General features: G+C 40.8%; 1 protein-coding gene and 1 pseudogene across 2 annotated transcripts in view; one reads left to right on the top strand and one right to left on the bottom strand.

Moving 5' to 3' along the window:
* The window catches only part of LOC126281204 (synaptotagmin-11), a 1096906-nt gene that overhangs the window by 908367 nt on the left and 164870 nt on the right, over positions 1 to 23669 (bottom strand). The gene's annotated exons all lie outside the window — the stretch shown is intronic.
* On the top strand, positions 12889 to 13006 carry LOC126282564 (5S ribosomal RNA; annotated as a pseudogene).

The following is a 23669-nucleotide window of genomic DNA, read 5'->3' as shown; positions in this document are numbered from 1 at the left end:
TTCTGACTCTACTAAGACTGAGTAAGATTTTCACTCTGCAGCGGAGTGTGCGCTGATATGAAACTTCCTGGCAGATTATAACTGTGTGCCGTACCAAGACTCGAACTCGGGACCTTTGCCTTTCGCGGACAAGTTCTCTACCATATCAGCTACCCGAGCACGACTCACGACCCGTCCTCACGGCTTCAATTCTAGTGCTGCATGGTTCGCAGAAGAGCTTCTGTGAAGTTTGGAAGGTTGGAGACGAGGTACTGGCAGAATTAAAGCTGTGAAACGGGTCGTGAGTCTTGCTCGGGTAGGTCAGATGGTAGAGCACTTGCTCGCGAAAGGCAAAAGGTCCCGAGTTAGAGTCTTGGTCCGGCAGACAGTTTTAAACTGCCAGGAAGTTTCTACTAAGCCTGTAAACTGTTTGCGTGCCGCCGAAGTTAAGATAACACTATGCATGGCAGAATGGTGCTATGCAAAACCGATAACAATGCAACTGTTGTGCACCACGGGCAATAGATGAGAAGGATATACGATTTCTGTGGAGATGCGTATGGTTGGATAGATGTACAACTGTTGAGCAACAAAGCGCCTAGATGAACCAGAGGGCTACTAAAGGTGTCGCCTCAACAACCGTTCAGCTACGGTGCTACGACCGTGCTATTATTCATTGGTGACGAAAGTATATCGATGTCAACTGAATGGGGACAGGTGAGCTTTCCAGATGAATAACATTTCATGCTCCATCGGGCGTAAGGCCATTAGCGTGTATGGCGTGAAACGTCTGGAACCAAACAGCGTACAGCAATCATCGGAAGGGTCCAGGCAGAATGAGGGACCGTTATGATTTGAGGAATATTTTCGTGGCATTCCCTGTCTTCTCGTCATTCTGGAAGTCACTATGGATCAACGCAAGTGTGTATCTATCCTTGGGGAGTATCTCCGCCCCTACAAGCAGTCTGTTTCTCTTCGGCACGATGGCATCTACCAACACGACAATGCAACGTGTCACTCAGGTTCGAGTGCACATGCAATGCTCGCGGAGCACCGTAATACGTTTATCACTTTCTTCTGGTCTCCAAACATTCCGTATTTAAACGAAATGAGAATCTGCTCGACCATCTCGATCGGGCTCTTCGCGCCATGGAACTTTAGCTATGAAACCTAGTGCAGCCTGCCATTGCATTGGAGTCAGTATAGATCCACACTCCTGTCAGTATCTTCCATAACCTCACTAACGTCTCGCAGCGGTTTGCGGTGCAAAATGTGGTTATTCAAGCTTCTAGCATGTGATCACAATAATATGACTGGACAGCGTACAGAATACAAGGAACACTCAGAATAAAAAAGGAAAAGGTTTAGAAGGAAACGCAGCTTCGTAGCTCACCTCACACAAAATAGTCACACGGTACACGTTATCGAAAACAATCTCGTAATTCTTGATACAATGGTGGAATAGGTCACGGACATATATGAGGAAATAGTAACTCATGCTCATCTGCCAAAAAAAAGCTCAACGAGCAATGCGCACTAAGAAACGCCAGTTTCCTGTATATATGCCACCCTATTATTGATAGATTTCTTTAAATACTCTCTGCATTTTGGTAAATTTTTCTAAAGAGTCGACTTTACGCCCATGAGACGCGTTCCTTGTTTTCTAACATTAACGCGCTCTTGCTGGAGGACATAATTAGACGCTGGACCTGGACTTCTCCTGCAATTATTTCAGAATTCTATAAATCTAAACACTACCTTATCTTTTCATTGGTAAAACACTCAATGTAGGATTTCAAGCATGACGGCACATAATCCCTTTCAATGCTAACGCATGTCGATAATTCTGTGTCTATTTCTTTTAGCTAAATCGCAAAACTTTTAAATCTTCCGGACTTTTACTTTTTAAATCATTAACTGTTGGTGTTGGTATGATGGCTGCTCCCCGCAATCAATAGAGCTGAAGTTCTTGGTGTTTCAAGAGGGACGATACTGAAGATTTATCCCACATAGAAGAGAAGCGGAAAAACACCATCCGATAAGCGACAACGCGAACGAAAATATGTTTTGAGTGACGGTGACTGACGGACATTGAAGAGGACTGTAACGAAAAACAAGAGGACGGTAGCTAAAAAAAGTCGCTGCAGAACTGAATGTGGCAGTCACGAACTCTGTCAGCACCAAACAACATCAACGGAGCTCCATCAGCAGTGAATGGCAGGGCCAGCTGGAATTCCAAAACTACTCATGAATGATCCGAAGGTCCTTAGCATGAAAATGTGGTGCCTAAGCCATAAAACGTAGACTACGGAGTAGTGGAAGAAAGTAAATTCGTCGGACGAGTCTTGTTTCACTTCCAACTTAACGCTGAGTTTTCACCTCATGGCGGGAGTTCGGTGGTGATTTGGACAGCCGTTTTGTGGCAGTCCATGGAGCACAATGTTACGCTGCAAGGTCGCATTCTGAAAAGAATTATGTGACCAGTTTGGCTGGTCATGTCCATCCCCTGGTGCAATGTTTGTTCCGTAATGACAATGCTGCCAGGGCTCTGTTCATACAGCTCACACTATACATGACAGGCTTTGTCAGTATGGAGATAAAATGTCGCATCTCCTTTGGCCAATACAGTCACCATAGATCAATATTTTTGAGCCTTTTTGGTCTATTTTGGAGAGAAGTGTGCGAGATCACTATCCAGCTCCATACTCGTTACTTCAACTTGCCACCATTTTGCAGGATGATTGGTAAAGGTTCCCTTGAAAACCACACAGAACATTCGTTTTTCCATTCCGAGATCACTGGAAGTTGTTTTGATTGTGAACCGTATTCCTACACCATATTAGGCATGGAAATGTGTTCCGTTTTTGGTGTTTCGCTATTTTTATCCACCCGTTGTACATTTTTCTTTTTCCCGTATTTGTATTGTACATATGTAAACTAAGTCGTTAGCGTTGAGTCCTTCACGCCTATTACACAAATCATTTAAATTATGAAAATTTATTATATTTTTGTTTCTAAAGCTTTTGGTTTCACGTAATAAAATTATAAACAGCCGACCAGTTGCAATGGATAAAGAAATTCTTTACCTAGGTTTCGACAAATATAAATTCGTCTTCTTCAGAAGGTAGCAATTTTACATTAGTAAGGACTAATGTACCAATGCCGTTTTTACAATTGTCGGCATAGATCCATTTGTCAAAAATGAAATACAGCCCTAGAATTAGGGTTTGTCAAGTAAATATGGAACCGTTGCTGTTGTGCAGCTATGTCTAAAATATTGACTTTAGGTTTCATTTACAACGCTGGTTTCAGAAGATGGCTTGAATATAAAAGCATGAAGTAAAATAAGGATTTTTTTAGCAGCAAGAGCGTTTACTCATCAGTTCTATAAAAATCAGAAAATATTTCCCTGCTTAGCCAAGAAAATTACACAATGAAAATTTTTTCCTTCTCCGAGGTTTTGTGTGATGTATTGCACTTAGTTACAAAATAAATTTGATATGTGGATTTACGAAACAATTCGTATCTTTCAGCAACTTCGCGCACTTTTAACCTTTTGCAGCGTTGCTTTAACAAAGAGGTATGGGAACAACACGAAAATTTAAAGTGTGCGAGATACGATGCGATTTTTGAGGGAACACTGGGTTACCATGTAAGTTCTCTAACGCTGTTGCAGCCCGCACGAGTCAATAAAGTTAGGAAACTACGCGAGGGCCAGCAGCGCTTCCTCTTGGGTGGAACAAGGCGCTTTATCTCCGGCTCTGAGAGGCTTATGTAAATGGGGGCCACGGATGGCCTGTTGCACGGGTCCTCCGTAAACGGCATTAAATATTTATACAGTGTATTGTGGCCCACCGCGGAGCAAATTACCACGGAGTGAACACACGAGCCTATTTCAGACCGCCCTTTATTAAATACACTGCCTCTCGCGGGATCTCTTCTCGGTGCACGCAGGGGTCTAACATGAGGGCGCAAATGCGCTGAGCTATAAACGTGTCTTCAGTCGCGTTACTAACCTGCGTTTTTATAAAATGAAGAGTTACTAGAAGCAGCGTCATAGTCACAAATAAAGTCAGTGATCCAGGAAGCACTTTTTAAGATGCTAGTCAGTGATCACAAACAAACAGATCAAGTTTCGTTTGACAAAGTGTCGAACGCGATTAATCAACACGCAATCGATGCATGTTTTGTATAAAATAGTTGGCGCCAATAGGCGATTTGAAAATAATAATCTACAACTTAAAATCATGCTTACATATTTGTCAAATATGTGTTCAGTAGCGACACTTGACGATTTCACGTCACAAACAATGATTTTCATGTCGCGACTGCACCGCAGTTGCTTTGTACAAGTACGTTTCATTTCATTTTTAAACTGAATTTATATATATATATATATATATATATATATATATATATATATATATATATATATATATATATATGAAATTAGACCTTTTCATCATTACACAACTTACTGCTTACAAGGTGCATATTGTTCAGGTGTTTTATTTTGCTTCTCTTTTTATGGCAGGCCTAAAGACGGTCATTAAGGACAGAAATCGATTGTCTGACGACAATAATCGTTGTAATCATCGGCTGAAATTAAAGAAAGATAATCTACAAGATGTAACAAATTAAGATAAATTCCTGTGCAAATCCTTCGACGAGTGGAAACATTGTCAGTACATTAATAATAGTTCAGCTGGTTCCCTGGATGTCATCTTCACAAAAACGTTATGGTTGCTCAAAGTTTCAGCAACACATTGCGTGGTAACTGATCTGATCCATTTACTTACTTAACCATTGTCGGATATGTACATCTACATACATACTCCGCAACCCACCATACGGTGAGTGGCGGAGGGTACCTCGTACCGCAACTAGCATCTTCTCTCCCTGTTCCACTTCCAAAGAGATCGAGGGAAAAATGACTGCCTATATGCCTCTGTACGAGCCCTAATCTCTCTTATCTTATCTTTGTGGTCTTTCCGCGAAATGTAAGTTGGCAGCAGTAAAATTGTACTGCAGTTAGCCTTAAATGCTGGTTCTCTAAATTTCCTCAGTAGCGATTGACGAAAAGAACGCCTCCTTTGCTCTAGAGACTCCCACCCGAGTTCCTGAAGCATTTCCGTTACACTCGAGTGATGATCAAACCTACCAGTAACAAATCTAGCAGCCCGCCTCTGAATTGCTTCTATGTCCTCCCTCAATCCGACCTGATAGGGATCCCAAACGCTAGAGCAGTACTCAAGAATAGATCGTATTAGTGTTTTATAAGCGGTCTCCTTTACAGATGAACCACATCTTCTTAAAAATCTACCAATGAACCGAAGACGACTATCCGCCTTCCCCACAAGTGCCATTACATGCTTGTCCCACTTCATATCGCTCTGCAATGTTACGTCCAAATATTTAATCGACGTGACTGTGTCAAGCGCTACACTACTAATGGAGTACTCAAATATTACAGAATTCTTTTTCCTATTCATCTACATTAATTTACATTTATCTATATTTAGAGTTAGCTGCCATTCTTTACACCAATCACAAATCCTGTCCAAGTCATCTTGTATCCTCCTACAGTCACTCAATGACGACACCTTTCCGTACACCACAGTATCATCAGCAAACAGTCGCACATTGCTATCCACGCTATCCAAAAGATCATTTATCTAGACAGAAAACACCAGCGGACCTACCACACTTCCCTGGGGCACTACAGATGAAACCCTCACCTCCGATGAACACTCACCATCGAGGACAACGTACTGGGTTCTATTACTATTTGTCAACACCATTCACTTTACTGTTGTCCCGGCACTGTGCCCCTGATCTGCACTGTATTGTTATACCTGTTCGACGACGCCAAGCTAACTGAGTTTATATTTTGCGACGATGCTACTTTGGTTTAATCATACTAGGGCAATATACGGCTTTTTTCTGTTTCGTTCAGTTATTTTTACACTGGGTTTTTTATGTATATGAAATTAGAACTTTTCATCATTTTACAATGTATTGCTTACATGATGCATATTGTCAAGATGATGCAATTTGTTTCTCTTTTTCTGACAGGCCTATAGATGATCACTGCGGACCGAAATCGACTGTCTGGTGACAATAATCGTTGTGATCACTGGCTGGAATTAAAGAAAGACAAGCTACGAGAGCTTATGGATGCTCAAAATTTCAACAAAACTTTGTGTCATAAATGCTCTGATTCAGTTAATTACTCAACAACAGTCAGATACATATTTGTCTCACATCTAATAATTAGTAAGAAACAATACAGGTAACAAAGCTTCTTTAATATGGTCGCAACAACGTACACTTTTGATGTAAATAATCATGTGCTTCTATACAACATTTAACATTGCAAATAAGTAGGAATTTCGCATATAAAATCTTATTAAAAATGAAATTAATACCAAAAAGATTTCGCATATAAAATCTTATTAAAAATGAAATTAATACCAAAAAGATACAAATATTGTACGAAATGATTTAGGAAATGTGTTTATCATACAGTAAAGGTTTATTTTTACGTTTCAGGGAAGAAATTGGGACAATATTGTTAACATGCAATGAAAATGAAGATATGAAAAGGTTGTTGTTTCATTAATGGATTGTATTTGGGACAACAACGATATCAAATTGTTTGCATAACTAACAATTAATAATTGGGCACAGTTAGAAGGTCATATGGGTTTGTTACAATACTGTGACGACTTGTGGGGGAAACGTTATTTGTTTAACATATTTATGAACACATTGTGACATTGTGAAATAATTTGTAATATGAAATTGTCAATTTTCTTATTTTGTTACTATCATCAAAAACATGTCTACACGATCTCATATTTGCAACCTTAGGCAAAATATCATTATTCCTGAACATTGTTAAGCAATTTTTTTTATTTTGTACGACCTGTACTAGGTACGCAGTAAATAACTCACGTACATTTAATATTTCAGTACATTAAAGAGTAGCCGTCAGTCTTGTGTGCGAGTCGGTAGTTCAGTCAGTTTTGTGTTTTTCAATTCAGTTCTGCAGTATCGGCGTGTATGTCGATAAAATGTGACGAAATCAATTATGAAGAAATAACACTGTATTTCTAGATTCAAGTTTCTGGTTTATTTCGAGAGGAAACCTAGGTCAAAAAAGGTCATTTTTAAAAACCTGCCTCTAAAAGTGAACCTGTAAAAAGTGCAATGGATTCCTCCAGAACTGAAGATCAGAAATAATTCTTTTATTTGGAAAGTACAAGTGAATTTGCCAAAGTGATTTATTTGGGTCATTTATTTATATTGTAACCCTTATGCAATTAAAAAAGTTATGTCATGTGCATTACCTCGAGCTGTCAGCTGCTATGTGTATCCAGGTGTAAGATACTGTTAAACAGTATCCGTTTCATTACTAAACGTGAAGAAAGAAAGTTCCAACCTGAAACTAGTGTTTGAAATTTGTAAGATTTGCTTAACTATGCTCATTTTAAAATGTTAAAAAAGAAAACTTTATCACCACGTGTTTATTTGGACACGTTTTTATTATGCATTTTATTATGTGTATGTCAAATTATAGGTGGAAGCAGTTCTGTAATTGTATTAAAGATTACGTATAGGGTCATTGAGAGTAACAGATAGGGCAATATTAGTACAGTACATGGTAGGAAGAAGTGGATGATGATAACTTTAAACCAGTGAATGAAAATGGATATTCAGAGAAAGAGAGATCTTCAAGAGGCCTAGCAGTATCTTTGCTACAACTGATGGCACGAGCCAGCTGACGTATCGTATACCAAAATACCGACAGCGTACAAGGAAAGCTCTGTGCTACAAACTGCACCATCTCTGCTCATGAATCATCTTTAATAAAGAGTAAGTAAAATATTTTTTCGTTACAAGAAAACAAGGCCAACAAAAACATATAAGCAAATTAATTACCATAAAATAAGAGGCTTCATAAAATGTTCCAAAAACGTATTCAACTTCACATGGTACACAACGTAAATACGAACAGATGCGCTTATACTTGGTGATTCACTTAAGCTATTCACCTCAAATATTTGTGGAACCATTTAAGATATCAAAATTGAGTTAACACCTATAAAAATTGTAGAATGTTTTAAAATGTAAACTCTTTTCGTAACAGTTTTAATTACGGAGATATCGCTATCAACTTCGGTTTTTCAACTGGAACTATATAATTTCTGCTGATAGTATCATAATTCTAAAAGAGACGGCGTTTCACTCTTCAAAATCCGTTTCGAAATAATTTCAGTATTTAGAACTTAGAACATGTCGGTTTTGAACATGAAATTGATTGTTGCTTATTTCGAACGTCACGTCGGATAAGGGGGCAGCAGAGAGTTCCACCGTCACGGTACTGGTTGGTGTAAAAGAGATATAGAGGGAAGGTAACTTTCAGGCTTTCTGTGTGGTTCAGATATGTCGAGTGCAGGGTAGTTTGGAAAAAACAAATAGCTTTCGCAAAAATAAATATGCTACTTCTTTACAGGAAATGCAGAAGGAGAACAAAGAGAGCAGTTGAGTTGTACGCACCGATTAGGCGATGCCTTTCTCTCTTATAATAGGTTTGGGACTATTTTCTCTGAAATGTTCTGCAAAAGCTAAGTGGCTTGTCAATATTTCCATGCTCCGATATGTTCTTTGCACCGGATGTGGAATGTTCTGCTGGTTTTATTCCCATATACAGTCCATTACATGTAGAACAAAACAGAAGGACATTTGACAGGCAGTACAAAAGTATCTACATCTACATCTACATTTATACTCCGCAAGCCACCCAACGGTGTGTGGCGGAGGGCACTTTACGAGCCACTGTCATTACCTCCCTTTTCTGTTCCAGTCGCGTATGGTTCGCGGGAAGAACGACTGTCTGAAAACCTCCGTGCGCGCTCGAATCTCTCTAATGTCACAGTATGGAAATATGGGACAAGACAGTGAATTTTCGCAGAATATTTAAGAGAAAACAATTACAAACTTACGGTAAGAGATAAAGGTATACAAATTATTTGAATAAGCAACGAAAGTCGCCTCTAATCTTACAAGGAGATTATCACAAATACAAAATGAAGGCTGAAAAGAAACTACTACAAATTTTTTAAGTGAATATAAACTATCTACTCACTGTTTGCCCTGGCTGACGATATAACAGACAGAAAACCCGATGGATGATCACAAATCCCATTCCTCTCTTAAGTATGTAAATAAAAAAGAGTAAATAAACACACAAAATTAAGCAGTACACCACACACACACACACACACACACACACACACACACACACACACACACACAACTTATATGAGCACACATACAGGTAAACAGTCGAAAGCAAAAACTGGTAAGTTGGGAGCACAAAAACGAATGAAACTCTAGACACAGAAAGTGGCATTTACAATGCTATGTTTCCAAAACAGAGCGACCACAAGAAAAAATGCAGCTTTCAACCACTTTCCCAGATGAGAGACAGTTGTCTGGCTTACAAATAATGAGTTAGACGCTAATCTATAAATACCTTCTCATTTTGTTATAAAAACTTCCACGAACCGTTTAAAAGCTATAACCTGTATGTCAACCCACTGAGTGTGGTCCTTATGTCTGGCCGGCGTAGCTCCGTCTACGTTCGCCTTAGTGGTTTTATTTTTACAGACATAATCTTATGATTATACGTCTTTATTATTTCAATTTTTAATCTGTGACATGGCCAGTGTTTGGCTCTCAAAATAATGTAATTTTTATTCTGAAGAAGATTCCATTACTGGAATAGAAACCTAGGTAATCGAGTAAAAATTACCTTGCAACTGAAGGCTTAAAAAATTGTTTATTTTCTGTACATTTCCCGGTTGCTGTACGCGCTGCTTTATGTTAAAGATTTGACTGAGTATCCCTTTTAAATAAGACGAAACGTATCTTTACACGAAAAATAAATTTACTACACTTATCTGAAAATGCTTGTAGCGATTCCCTTATCGGTCGGTCTTGTATTTGCCTCGAGAGTAGTTATTCTGCCCACTGTGTAACCTACATGAAACCTGAGGGCTTCTAATGATAACTGTCGCCCTCGCAGGAACCCACGCACATCAGGCACTGAATTACAGAAAATTAATCTCTTGCACATAGAAGATTTCTTGCTTGTCGTGTACAGACACTGACTACTCAGACTAATCAGAAGACGTCGAGTGTGATACTTTATTGTCTTAAGGACTGATGAGGGAAAAAAATCACAAAAGCCAAACAATAACTCGCCTTCTCATAATAAATCAAGTACAGTTCGTAAAACAAATCAGTAAATCAGTTATCATGGACAGCTCATTATTATCGCACTGAAAAACCCTAACGTAGTATGTCACACAGTTCTGAAGTCGTATAAGTATTGTTTAAACTATTAAATCACGTTCAAAGGCAGTTTGCAACAACACAGTTGTACTTTACGTAAGTTATACAAGAACGTCATAAAATTCCTGACTGAATATCAATTACAGTTTAGTTAGAGGAAACTTGGTGCTGTTTGGTCATTACATGAATATGACGTAACAGAAGTATCCCTTTATTCCCTCAGCGGCGGCTGGCGGTACTGTTTTTCTCTGGCATCTCCACATCCTCGTCCGGCGGACTGTTACACGCTGCCAGTGGCCAGGTGTTAAATCCCCTGGTCGTGGCTGAAAACGTTTCCCACAAGGATTCCACCACACTGTAACATATTGCACAACGTTAAAACAAAAGAGGTGTCCCGCCCTCCTTGGACACTGTGTGTTTACTCAGTTGCCCATTTGCCACGTATATTACATAACCAATTCCTCCACTAGAATGTTATATGAAACGCAATAACATGTCAGCAGCAGGCGGACCGTTATAAGCGAATCTATTACCGACACCGTTGTCATTAATGTGACTAAAAAAAACCAGACATGTCATTTACTTAGGGCTTTCACAGCTCATTTGGCTGAAAACAAAATTGATACATTAAATAGTGCACTAAATATCTAAGCTTAATTAAATCACCCAGTGTAATGCATCCGTATCTCCGTGCCTCTGTTTCCAGCTCACAGAGTGGAGCCATACAGAGATCATTGGTCGTCCCTCTTTAAAGTTTCATTCCACTGATGATTCGAAACAATTGTCAGGATTCCCTGCTGATTCATCTTGTGTAAATGATACTTTTGTCTACTGCTACGATACTTAACGGTCGGAAAAAAAACTAGGAAGACAGAGCTCAAGCTTAGGAAGAAAATCACCTGCGTTTTAGAAGCAACCTTCATGATAATTTCTTTAAGCGGTTTACGAAAACAACCAAAATCCTAAATTTAGATGAGAAGTGAATGTGAGCCCCACATCCTTTTACCTTTTTCTGAAGAGCGATATAGATTGTGGTTACTGTTAATAACTTTCAACTAACAGAAATCAACTCTGTCAAGCAGATGTGGGCTCGACTATTATCTAAAAAAAAAAAAAAAGGTTTCAGCTACTGCGTGCAAACATCACGCATGCACTATGTTCCCCTCATGCAGTCCTACGCTCGGCACTTGCCACTGTTTTTTTTTTTTAAAAAAAAGCTCCTTTATCCTTCGCTGTCTGTTCGTGGTATAAAGGAAGTTCACAGGTCCAGTAGCTGTTTGCGCAAAAAGAGACAATCTAGCAATCTATCATCACAGTCCTTTGAAAATCCATCAGATCACTGCGGAGAAAGGTGAGAACTCTCAATATCTACTACGTAGCCCTGTAATCGATGGATACGGCAGATTTGCCTGATACAGCATTACAACACCATGGACAAAGAATATAAAGATTTAGTCGAATGTGAAAGAGCAAAGAATTATAACGACTTACAGACGATTTGTATGGGATTCTTCGTTCTGTACATCAAGAAGTACTCTTTCTTAAAAGCGCAGGCATGGAGATGGTGGTGCTAATAGTAAATTTTTTTGAAGTCGCACGCATTATCCCACTGTCAATTTTGCAAGAGATCCTGATGGAAGTGAACTGAGAGTAAAGAGACGTTATACATTACAGCCAAGTATGTTAGTTAAGTCACAGAACATGCCTGGGACGAATTTTCGATTAATGAACAGCTTTTGATGAATTACTGACGGAAAAATGAAAGCAAGAAAGAAAATTAGAAGATCTGAAATGAACTGCCGACTTTGAATTTTAAACATAGTCGACTGCAGGCAGCGTCGAGTATGACACTGCGAGGGGAGAAGTAACAACTGATTTTGCCCCACTTTCCGCTCAGAGAGCGTGGAGTAGTAGATGGGGGAGTGTGCACTTTGTTGAGAGAAACAGTCACGCGTGAATGAGCATCGCACATGTGTAGAGTTCTTTGCGGTCCCTAAATTAGCCAATATGTAGTGCCGCATCCACCACTACGTACGGTACATAATTATATATTTTCTAGAGGACACCACACGATAGAGCCATTCTCCAGTGGGGCGACACATAATCATTGTTAGTCACCACACTGATGGTACACATGACACGGACCCCGTTACGTTCCCACCATAAGTCGTTCAAAAAATTTCAAATGTTTGTCGATTCCTAAGGGACCAAAGTGCTGAGGTCATCGGTCCCTAGACTTACACACTACTTAAATTAATTTATGCTTCTAACAACACACACACCCACGCCCGAGGAAGGACTCGAACCTCCAGCGGGAGGGGCCTCGCAATCCGTCACATGGCGCCTCAATCCGCGCGGCTACTCCGTGCGGCCCATAAGTCGTATTCTGCCGCCATGGTTATGCTCTGATACCACAAAGGATTCTGATAACGAAAACTATATCCTGCTTCTGCCCGACGTCAGACAGATAGTTCTCAAATGAACATTTATCTGCCACCAGCGGAATTAAGCGGACGCACAATTTCACTCGACCAGCAGTTAACAGTTGCCAACGGCCTTATCGCAGCGGTAACTCCGGTTCCCGTCGGATCACCGAAGTTAAGCGCTGTCGGGCTGGGCTACCACTTGGATGGGTGACTATCCGGTCTGCCGAGCGCTGTTGGCAAGCGGGGTGCACTCATCCCTCGTGAGGCAAACTGAGGAGCTACTTGATTGAGAAGTAGCGGCTACAGTCTCGGAAACTGACATACGGCAGGGAGAGCAGTGTACTGACCACATGGCCCTTCATATCCGCATCCAGCAACGCCTGTGGGCTGAGGATGACACGACGACCGGTCGGTACCATTGGGCCTTGATGGCCTGTTTGGCAGGATTTTAGTTTAGTTTTTTAGCAGTTCACAGTTGGCAGTTCCCAGAAGTTCTTGCAGACGCCAGCAATTGCCGCTGCCATAAGTCATCGCACCAACAGTCATCGGACAGTTGTCGTGTTGCTGTAGCCACTGCACAGTGTCATCACCGAGTGTCGCAATGTGTGTTATTAGCAGGGCGGTAACTGTCGCTGATTGCTGAGCCAGACTGGAGTTGCTATTAGATAAGTTAGACATCATTCACGGAATTAGGTTTGAACGAGTGTTCATTGCTTTAACATCAGTTCCATGACTTCACATAATCATCATCAGACTAAAGCTAAGTATTTGTGATGTAATGTTTTTCGTAAATGATAGTTAACTGTTACTCACTGTGTTGCCAACACTATTTTTGTTGTAAATTTTTGCTTGCTGACAAGGCTAGTTACAGTATGCAAGCACGTAATGTAAATACTGAAACAAGTTTCCTGTGGCGGGAGGTTCGCTTTCTGCTACCTTTATGTTGGGTGCCAAACGTACTTGGTGAATAAAACAGGTACCCAAAACCTATTAACTATTTGATGGTTTCCACGTTGGCAGTAAAGTAAACTAAAACCAGCGAAATAGTTCGCATTACTTTAGCATTTTTTTTTTGTAAATGTTTTGCAAAATTGTGTATACTTCACTTTCCTATACACCTACATCTATATGGATACTCTGCAAATCACATTTAAGTGCCTGGCAGAGGGTTCATCGAACCACCTTCACAATTCTCTATTATTCCAATCTCGTATAGCGCGCGGAAAGAATGAACACCTATGTCTTTCCGTAAGAGCTATGAGTTCCCTTATTTTATCGTGGTGGCCGTTCCTCCCTATGTAGGTCGGTGTCAACAAAATATTTTCGCATTCAGAGGAGAAAGTTGGTGATTGGAATTTCGTGAGAAGATTCCGTCGCAACGAAAAACGCCTTTCTTTTAACGATTTCCAGCCCAAATACTGTATCATTTTTGTAACACTCTCTCCCATATTTCGCGATAATACAAAACGTGCTGCCTTTCTTTGAACTTTTTCGATGTACTCCGTGAGTTCTATCTTGTAAGGATCCCACACCGCGCAGTAGTGTTATAAAATAGGACGGACAAACGTAGTGTGTCTATTAAATTTTCTCAGTGTCCTGCCAATAGAACGCGGTCTTTGGTTAGCCTTCCCCACAACACTTTCTATGTGTTCCTTCCAGTTTAAGCTGCGCATCACATTTGCATGATACAGGAATTCAGGTCATTAGCAAAAAAACGCACAACACACTTGGAGCTGTAAGCTTGTCACGGCATACATGTTGTAACGATGGCACGATTGCTCCAGTGGAATATCTCTAACGCAGGTAGCCCGGTGCCTGTTAACTGTAACCGCAGGTATGAATGCGTTCCAGCCCCACCCCGTAGGATCGGTTAATGAACCACCGACGACGCACAGAACGTCTGCGACAGACAATTCTGAAGGAACGAAGACACAGCAGGCACGCGAGTAACGCCCATATCGGGCGGAAGTATTAATGAGTTGTGGCTGCCTTATGGAACGCGTGCGATGGAGCGTTTCGAAGGAACGAATTAGTAGAAGACACACGAATGACTTCCTGACTGCATGGAGCCATCTCTTCTAACAGGTTGTGACGCAGATCACTGAGGCAGCTATTATGGTGAAAAGGCAGGAATGCTACAGATTTGTTTAAAAGTGCGGAAACTTTAGCAGAAAGAAGAAAAGCATTGTAAGAAAAACTGAATGTATTAAAGTTTAGATATTATTTTTACAAAAATGTTTTAACGCCTAGATTGCATTTACGTAAGCCAACTGAAATATAATGATTAGCTAGTTTTTGTTGCAAGTAACAAACATCCTCGGACCACGCATATGTTATATGTGTGTTGAATACAAACTGGATGTACCAGCACTGGAGTCGTGAAACTACTACCGGGTACAGTAGATTTTCATAAGTAAGAGTATACTACGGCATTTTTCCTAGTAGCTTTGGTCAGTTAAGACCGTAACGTTAGGTGTGTTGTACACCTATTTACCTCATTTAGACTGCTTTGTTCACATATGTGATCAGTGTCTTACTAGATTCCCTTAGAAACCGGAAGCGGTGAACCGTCTAGAAAGAGAATGAGGATATTATTTGTATGAAGGATAAGCATACCCTGAGAAACATTTTTGTTCTGATAAACTATCTTTCTCTCTGTTACTTAAAAATAAACAGTAGTTGTACCAAAATTGAAATTGTCAGTCTTTAATTCAGGTTTTATTCAAACATTGATGATTTCTAACGTGAAATAAAGGGATTCTGTAGTTAAAAGAAAAAGAAATTATCATATAGCGCTATAAAACGCAATTTCCACAAAAGAATGGTAAAATTTTATAAAAACGCAAAACAAAAATTCGTGGAACACCGCTTCAGTACGTCGTCGAGCTTATATAAAACATTTTTCCGTTATTCATAAACATCTTCCGCACTTTTCAATAATAACAAGGTACTCTTGCCTTTGATCGTAATGAAGAACGTTCCATTCAGAACAAAAATCGCAGGAGAGCATCTGTAAAGTTTGGAAGGTAGGAGACGAGGTACTGGCAGTGGTTAAGCTGTGAGGACGGGGCGTGAATCGTGCATGGGTAGCTCAGTTGGTGGAGCACTTGCCTGCGAAAGGCAAAGCTCCCGAGTTTCGAGTCTCGATCCGGCACACAGTTTTAATCTTCCAGGAAGTTTCATATCAACGCACACTCCGCTGCAGAGTGAAAATCTCATTCGAGAAACATCCCCCTGGCTGTGGCTAAGCCATGTCTTCGCTATATCCATTCTTTCAGGAGTACTGTTCTGCAAGGTTCGCAGGAGAGCTTCTGTAAAGTTTGGAAGGTAGGAGACGAGGTACTGGCAGTGGTTAAGCTGTGAGGACGGGTCGTGAGTCGTGCTTGGGTAGCTCAGTTGGTCTGTGCCTCAAGTGCAATGACGAAGATACAGATTTACATCATTTTGAGTGTGGGTCAGCAGCAGCTGTCTGGACCCTCGTACAGAAGATTGTGGCTTTCTACCTCCGAGTACCACCACATCATGTTTCTCCTACTATAATGATATATCCTGACACGACCTACTTTCCACCGGCTAAGTGGCACGCCGTCACATGGATCAGTGGCATGGCTGTCAACTACCTCTTCCGGGACGACATCGTCGATCCGGTGGACTTCTGGACACGCCTCCAAGTACGTCACCACACCCTTCGCCGACATCGACACTATCGGGCCACTTTCGCGAACTATTTACAGAGTATTTTCACCAAACCGCCTCGAAACTGGAATCTCAACGAACCGTGCCAGCCAAGGCTGGACGATCCCACGTTCCCCTTCAAATGGTTCAAATGGCTCTGAGCACTATGGGACTCAACTGCTGTGGTCATCAGTCCCCTAGAACTAATTAATCCAAACTAACCTAAGGACATCACACACATCCATGCCCGAGGCAGGATTCGAACCTGCGACCGCAGCAGTCTCACGGTTCCGAACTGTGCGCCTAGAACCGCGAGACCACCGCGGCCGGCCGTTCCCCTTCAATGGTCAATGATAGAATGCATTTTGTTCTGATGGCGCGCCAAAGTGGAGCATGGCACGGAAAGTATTCCTATTTTATTTCACTTCTCCTTTCTCCTCCTCTTCTAAGTTTTTTTTTCTCCTTACACATGTTTATTCTTTTCACACATAGCTCTCTATCTGCAGCCTATTTGTTTTCTTTCTCCTGTGCTCCCAAAAAGAAAAAAAAGAAAAAAATACTACTGATGGTGAGACTGTATACTCATTTACGTTAACAAAAAAAAAAAAAGAAGGCCGTTGCGGAAATATAACTACCTTTTATGTTTTTACGATTTCAAAAGCTATTGTGTTATTTTATGAAGAACGTCGTCTTTTATTTTCATACACAAGAGGTTTTTATTTGTTTTCTTAAAAAAAGAACAAACAAAAAACTAAAAAAATTTAAAAAATAAATTAAAAAGTTGGTGGAGCACTTGCCCGCGAAAGGCAAAGGTCCTGAGTTCGAGTCTCGGTCCGGCACACAGTTTTAATCTGTCAGGAAGTTTCAAAATTACAATAACTCGTACGTAGATTTTTTTATGCTTGCACGTGTAAATTGTATTTGCAAAAAAAGGATGTGCTCTCGTTGCATAATATCTCAGAAGTTACCTGATCAACTAATTTTTATTACTCATAAAATATAATTTAACACTGAACGGTAGGTGGTTCTAATAATGTGAAAACAAAGAAACAATGAAACAAACAAACAAAAAACCAAGAGAAGTCGTCAGCTCCCATTCTCTCTCTTACATTCATTTTTCTTTCCTTGTCACTGGTTCCAAAGGTATCGATAATCCTACCATTTACTACGTCATTTGTGCAATGAACCAAAATAACCAAACAGCAGTTTTGATAGAACGCAACTTTAACCACTAATAAATATCATGCAGTGACATGCATTTTTGTCGAAAGCAACCTGTGTAAGGAATTTGGTGCTTACATCAACAACGAAATTGAGCCCGGCTGTGTACCATACTCTTACGAGACACAGGTTGAACAAACTGGTTGTATCAGTAAAACAGATGAATCATTAATTTGCAACTGTTTGACAGGTAAGCTAATCGAAATAAACTTTTATGCAACATCAAAGAAACTGAGAATGGCTCTACCCCCTGGTTGATAAAACAGTAGTCAGTCATAAAATATAAAATAGCCATTGTTACATCACGTAACACTTCGACAGTGAAATAAAATTTTTGTATATCCAGTCAAACTAACTTGACTACCGTGATTCAATGTCAAAACATAACTGATCAACTGGCGATGCGAGTTTTGGTGTCAACAACTGCTCATATTATTTTTTTCAAAAGATTCCTTCGTTCTCTGTATTAGGCTATCGATTCCACACGTACTTGCCGGTGTGATTTGTTCCTTATTCAGAGGAATGAGAGCTATGGGTATCAGTTACAAACAAGGTTGCAACTGTACATCTGGTACTAAGTTAGCCTATTGCCTGGGACGGAAATATATATAACGATCAACCTCGACAAATGTAGGTCCTTATTTCCTTAACGAGTAGTATGAAGTCATCAACCAAAAAATGCGGAATTTATCACGTTAAATGTAACAGTTCCTGTCATTTGGTAGATCAGTTCTGGCACTACTTGAACAGAAGATACTTTAAGAAGACTTCCTAGTCTATTTATAGTAATGGCGACAAAACACAATGGCGTGCAGATGGTAACCCAAGAAACAAGGGTATATTTAACTTCACAGTAACTAGCTGAGCTGGACGGAGACTGAGTAACCGTTCACCGCTGGTTTAGTGTAAAAGAGGACTCAACGCCTTTCCATAGACTTGCGTTGTCTTCTGGGCAGGCGTTGTACACTCTGTGGCTAAACGTGACCCTGTTGTACCGATTAATGCTGCTCAAACGAATAGAAGTGCGCTGGTATTCAAATAGCAGGCACAGTGGGAACAGACGGTCAACAACGGGCATTTGTTTAAGACGAGAAATTGTTTTCACTTTGAACTCCTTCCTCAAACACAAGCTAAAGGCTACGATGTCGCGACCATGTTGAAATACCGCCTTATATGTAATATTATACGATTAAATGCAGGACCAGTAAACGGCCCTGGGATTTCGCTAAAACGTTCCCCTATATTAGATTAAGAATTGTGAGGTCATCGTTGCTGTATCTCGATAGACAACAAATAAAGCCAGTGTGGGGTGCACAACGCACGGGTTAATCGTCTCCCGGCTCTACAGTGAATTTTACGGTTGCTTCATTTTAAGCAAGCGTACTCCAGCGCGGCTGTCGTTAAAGTGAAGTTCACAGATGTGGTCGGTCGTAAACAGCCGAGGGGGGGACGTGGTCGTTTGGTAGCCGAACAGTGTAACGAATGCCATGTCCGCGAGTCTGGCGAAGTGTAGTAATACGTAATTCTTAATAGTAAATTACAAGTGAGGAATTTCGTGCATGATTTATGCGTTCCTGAAAGTTGATTTTATTAAACTCTCCTGGGTTCACTCTGTTAATAACCAGGTTCAACAAAGAATATAATAAAGCTGAGTTTAATGAGTTTTACCCAATCCATCATCCTATTATGCTGGTTAAGAAACAATTCATAACCTAAAGGAAATGGAATAATTTATACAGGTTTACTATTTAATACATTTCAAGGTTTTTAATCATTTCAGATGATTCTAGTAGTTTCTGCTTAATTAAGAAATTCGAATGGTTTCTCTCTGTCACAGAAGGTTTCTTCACAAAGTAATGACGAATATACAGAAAATTCGAACAAAACAGATTCAGAGAAACTTTATTAATAAACTATAATAAACTGACGCACTCCCAACATTATAATCAACTTTTATGTTCTCTGGATCCAATTCAGATGTGTAAATCTTAACTTCACCTCCTTCTCCCCTCAAATCGCTGTTGCATCCAACAGTACACAGCCATCATGCTGGCATCACAACGGTGCTCTTAACCCAACTACATTTTTTTAATGTTTTGATGGAACCTCTCTCCCTCCTCCTCTGTCACAGCACATGGATTTTCTAGAAAATAACTGACGCTGGAGTCTAGAAAGTGCAGCTCCAACCTCATTGAGGCATCTAATCTTCTCTAGCTATCAAACACGTTTTTCTTCTAATTTTCGTACTCAGCTAAAAATAAACTTATTAATAACTTGTTAAAAGGATATCCAAAACAATCTTTAAATTTCATTCATCTTGTACTCAACTGATTCATATTCCATACGTTTTTGAACGTCACGGCTGGCAAAAACACTCTTCTTTCTCCTTCTTGAAGCCATGGTAAATCACTTCCCACATCCCTGAAACTGTCACCATAATTTGGAAGTACCTTTATAAATTGTTTCATAATACGAAGTTTTATGCGAAGTTGTGGCAGATTTTTTTGGGTCGAATTTTGAATCGAATAACACATTTCTTCCTGTATATTTTGGTGACGTTCTAGTTGGCCAGATATTATGAGATCAGTGTTTGTCTTTTGTACGACTGTCCCATTTGCATAGGAAGTGGAAGGTTCTTCTTCACAACCTCAACACACTCGATGTGGGGTCCATGACTTGTCCTGATCCCCCAACCTTCAGGCCAGAGTACGCAAAAAACACTTCTTTGACGAAGTCTAAGATGGTCTGCTCCTGCTTTTTCAAACATATAACAGAAATAGTCAAGAAAAGTAATAAAACTTCTCGAAGCTATGAAACCTGCAAACGCAAGTACCTATTAAGTTATCACCCGTTGTAGAAGTTCCGGTGGGAAACAATATGTAAAACAAATACACACATGAAAAAAGTTTTGCATCACCCCACTTCACAGAACTCCTCAAAACAGACGTTGGCTGTGGATTTTGCATCAGAGAGACAGTCCCTTTGACTGTTCAGAGATGTCACTGAACCAGCCCAAAGGTGTAAACAACTATGCATGAGCAGCGCCTGTTACACGGAAGGGGTCCGACAGCCGATCGGTTCCAGTCATTCCACCAGGAAAGAGGTACACGGCTCGTATTGTCTGTAGTTCAACCTTTCCTCGATGGTCAATACCGCGGTTCGATGGCGTGCGCATTGTTACTTTGTGCCAGGAAGGATTCTCTAGAAGGGAAGTGTTTAGGCGCCTCGGAGTGAGCCGAAACGATATTGTTTGGACGTGGTGGAGGTACAGAGAGACAGGAACTGCCGATGACAGGCTTTGCTCAAGCCGCCCAAGGGCTACTATTGCAGTGGATGACCGCTACCTACCGATTATGACTCGAAGGAAGCCTGACAGCAACGCCACCGTATTGAATAATGCTTTTTCGTGTAGCCGCAGGACGTCGTGCTAAGGCACAAACTGTGCGCAATAGGCTGCATGATGTGCAACTTCACTCCCGACGTCCATGGCGAGGTCCATCTTTGCAACCACGACACCATGCAGTGCCGTACAGATGGGCCCAACAACATGCCGAATGGATCGCCCAGAATTGGAAACCACATTCTCTTCACCGATGAGTGTCGCATATGCCTTCAACCAGACAATCGTCGGCGACGTGTTTGGAGGCAACCCGCTCAGGCTGAACGCCTTAGACACACTGCCCAACAAGTGCAGCAATGTGGAGGTTCCCTGCTGTTTTGGGGTGGCATTATGTGGGGCCGACGTACGCTGCTAGTGGTCATGGAAGGCGCCCTTAACGGCTGTACGATTCGTGAACGCCATCCTCCGAACGATAGTGTAACCATATCGGCAGCATATTCGCGAGGCGTTTGTCTTCATGGACGACAATTCGCGCCCCCATCGTGCACATCTTGTGAATTACTTCCTTAAGCATAGAGTGGCCAGCATTTTCTCCAGACATGAACCCTATCGAATATGCCTGTGATAGATTGAAAAGGGCTGCTTATGGACGATGTGACCCACCAACGACTCACAGGGATCTACGCCGAATCGCCGTTGAGGAGTGGGACAATGTGAACCATCAGTGTCTTGATGAACTTGTGGATAGTATGCCACGACGAATATAGGTATGCATCAATGCAAGAGGACGTGCTACTGGGTATGATAGATTCTGGTGTGTACGGCAATATGGTCTCGCTGTTTGGTGGTACAACAAGCAATGTATGGTTTTCATGAGGAATAAAAAGGGCGGAAATGATGTTTATGTTGATCTCTATTCCAAATTTCTGTACAGGTCCCGGAACTCTCGGAACTGAAGTGGTGCAAAACATTTTTTTGATGTGTGTATATGGACGTCAACAGTACCATATCACCGATATATCTAGGTAGCTGTATTATAGACTATCAAATTAAACATCAGTCTGTAGCAGGTTAGTTCTAACGATTAAATAACTACAGAAATTCTAAATTTTTGATAGAACAGCAAGTGACCGAAAAGTGTAAGTACTACACCTAAAATCAGCACACAAAAATACACGAGAAATATTATTCGTCTTTAAGAATAAAATATCACTGGCAATCAGTGTATCGACGAAGTCACCGATTGATGGACCTCACAGGGTCGAAGTTCCTTTTGTTGTACCTATGTTATTATTCGAACGGGCTCAGAAGTGTTTGAGCACTTACAAATATTGACATCCATAAGTAGAAAATATTATCACTACCTCTTCCTCGATCTCCAACAAAAACTTCATTTCTCTTCGTCAGAATAGACCTGTCCACAACGAAAACCAGACTTCAAGACTGTCATCTACAGCTTTTCCTTCCGAAACGAAGACCTTCTAGTATAGACAAAACTGTTCACTGAATCTTCAGTCGTTGGGCGCCCACTAGGACGTACAGTTAGAAAACGAAAACAGATTACGAAACCGAGAGAAACATGGACACGACTCTCTCTAGTTGGCAGTGCACTGGGCGTTGGAAGAAAGAACATCTGTTTGTAGAAATACAAAAAAAGAAACAAGGAGCGATGGGAGAACGAAAAGAAAAAACTGGCTGCAGAAACAAGCTTAAAATATGTTAACGGAAGAGTAATTGGTCCTCTTTCTGTTTTTTTTTTTATTACTTTGTGTAGTGGATCGGTGGGTAGTGCAATGCTGTGAATGCAGGGGATAAAAAAGATGGTTGAAATGGCTCTGAGCACTATGGGACTTAACAGCTGAAGTCATCAGTCCCCTAGACTTAGAACTACTTAAACCTAACTAACCCAATTACATCACCCACATCCATGCCCGAGGCAGGATTCGAACCTGCGACCGTAGCGGTCGCGCGGTTCCAGCCCGAAGCGTCTAGAACACTTGGACACTCCGGCCGGCCCAGGCGATCGATGCCCAGTCGGTCATAGTAGTGTTGTATAACACTGTAGTCTACTTTAGAAAGTAAGAAAGTGTAAATTTTGCTATTTCTTCCTGTTGGTCTTGATCAGTTGAGATCGAAACCGTATTATTCGTACGTTAGGTGTGTTGCATGAATATCGGGCGTTACATCGTGTCAATCGCTTTGTTTACATAGGCGATCAGTGTCTTACGATATTCCAAACAAAAACGCTTTTAAGACGCTAACGTCTTGTAGTGCACACTACTAACGTAGTGCTCCTGCTCATTAGCCTCGTTACTCGCGACGTCATGCCGATTCCTGCAAGAGTTCAGGCTCAGCGTGCATCTGCACTGTAGGGATCATTGGCAGTCATCAGTTTTATTATATATGGTATCTGTTCTTTCGGACAAGTCGGAAAGAACAGACATCATATACATATAATTCCCCTAGAAACCGAAACCGGTGAAATGTCTAGAAACCAAGTGAGAATATCAGTATTTCCGTTAAACATTCTGCATATTTCAACCGAAATTCGACGAGAAAAAAAATTGTTCCATTATTTATTGAACCCCTTCCCCATTGTATCTACTGTACCAAAACAACCGAACCGTAGTTTTGTTAGAGCCCAACTCCAGTGCTACTATCTCTTT

The sequence above is a fragment of the Schistocerca gregaria genome, chromosome 7, assembly GCF_023897955.1.
Source record: "Schistocerca gregaria isolate iqSchGreg1 chromosome 7, iqSchGreg1.2, whole genome shotgun sequence".
NCBI lineage: Eukaryota > Metazoa > Arthropoda > Insecta > Orthoptera > Acrididae > Schistocerca > Schistocerca gregaria.
Note: the sequence above shows the minus strand (reverse complement) of the source record. Positions and strands in the feature narration are given on the sequence as shown.